The following is a 1,597-nucleotide window of genomic DNA, read 5'->3' on the forward strand; positions in this document are numbered from 1 at the left end:
GGTGGGATGGGGGATGCGAACCCGCGACCCGCAGATTTCGAGTAGAGCGTCTTAACCACCTGGCCATGCCGGGGCTTTATATTATGTAAATAATAAGTCTTTTACAAAATGTGTACGTTTCATACACTCAGGATAATTGTAAAATTTGTTTCAGTCAATATTTTAATATCATATTTGTGTGTCTTAATAATCACGCGACATGAGACAAAAACATTTCCCGGTTTTAACGATCTTACACCTATTCTTGAGCCGAATCGGTCACAAGTACCTGATGCCAGCTCCTGGGGGAGAGTGGCAGAGTGTGTGGGCAGTCTAATAGAGAACTGGACCAATAGCCACTGAGAATTATAAACGGCCAGAGTATTTGGTTATGAAATACACTTAATTTCGGGTGTAAATTGGATCACTTGCTTACCGTATTTTTCGGAATATAAGACGCACCCTTATTTTGAAGACAAAGTTTTGGGAAAACAAAAGCTACAGTCGCATTTGAAAGATTTTTATTGAACAAAAATTCAATTTGATACTTTAAAAATTAATATATATTGTTATAAACACAAAAGAGCTCAAAACATCAAAATAAGAAAATATCGTAAGTCAAAAAAAGGTTTACTGTTATTTAGTTTGGTTCAAAACCTACAAAATCTTCACTGCTTTCACTGTAATTAATTTTTTTCATTATTTAGGGAGCATTATAAATAGTTATGTTTTTTAAAAGAAAAAAAATACTATTGTTATAAATAACACATTCAATTGAACTAAACTATGCATGCCTACTTAAATATATTTACACATGGCTTGTGTATATCGTATATATATACTGTATATATATATATTATTCATACCTTCGGTGTATAGGACGCAAGCAGATTTTGACATCAAATTTTGGGGTAAAAAGGTGCGTCTTATACACCGAAAAATACGGTATATAAATATATTTTTTGAGTTTATGAAGTGTCGAGACTCAGCTCCAATATCAGATGCCAAAATGTCACTCTGGTGCACTCCAGCAGCACTACAGCCATGTAAAGGAACCGTATTTTTTACAAATTTAGCTACTCAAGTTAGTTTAGAAAGTAGGCTATCCACGTGGTGCGTCCCCAGTCTGCCAATTGTTAAAATTACCAATCAGAAAATTACAAAACAAGAAGTTTGGAGTATGTTTTTATACAAATTACATCATAAAAATTGAAATAATCCACATAATAAATTGTGTCAAACTTCCCTCCATACACACAACAATAGACATTATCTATAATATCAATCACGTCATGGGTATTTTAAATTATAAAATAACACTTAAATGATATCTATAATCACAACATTCATGCAATCACTAAGATAAGACAATTAAGAAAAACTTTTAACCTCTAAAACTTGACAGGCTATTACTTACTCCATCTTCAGATGACAATAATAGGGACCGACATGGCCAGGTGGTTAGGCGCTCGACTCGCAGTCTGAGGGTCGCGGGTTCTAATCCCCGTCACATCAAACATGTTCGCCCTTTCAGCCGTGGGGGCGTTATAATGTGACGGTCAATCGTTGCTAAAAGAGTAGCCTAAGAGTTGGCGGTGGTTGGTGATGACTAGCGGCC

The 1,597-nt window shown here is 35.3% G+C and overlaps 1 protein-coding gene across 2 annotated transcripts in view; it reads left to right on the forward strand.

The window, feature by feature from the left end:
- LOC106463555 (RING finger protein nhl-1-like) overlaps positions 1-1,597 on the forward strand; it is a 33,793-nt gene that overhangs the window by 15,422 nt on the left and 16,774 nt on the right. The window lies entirely within an intron of this gene.

The sequence above is a fragment of the Limulus polyphemus genome, unplaced genomic scaffold (genome assembly GCF_000517525.1).
Source record: "Limulus polyphemus unplaced genomic scaffold, Limulus_polyphemus-2.1.2 Scaffold1437, whole genome shotgun sequence".
In the NCBI taxonomy this organism is placed as follows: domain Eukaryota; kingdom Metazoa; phylum Arthropoda; class Merostomata; order Xiphosura; family Limulidae; genus Limulus; species Limulus polyphemus.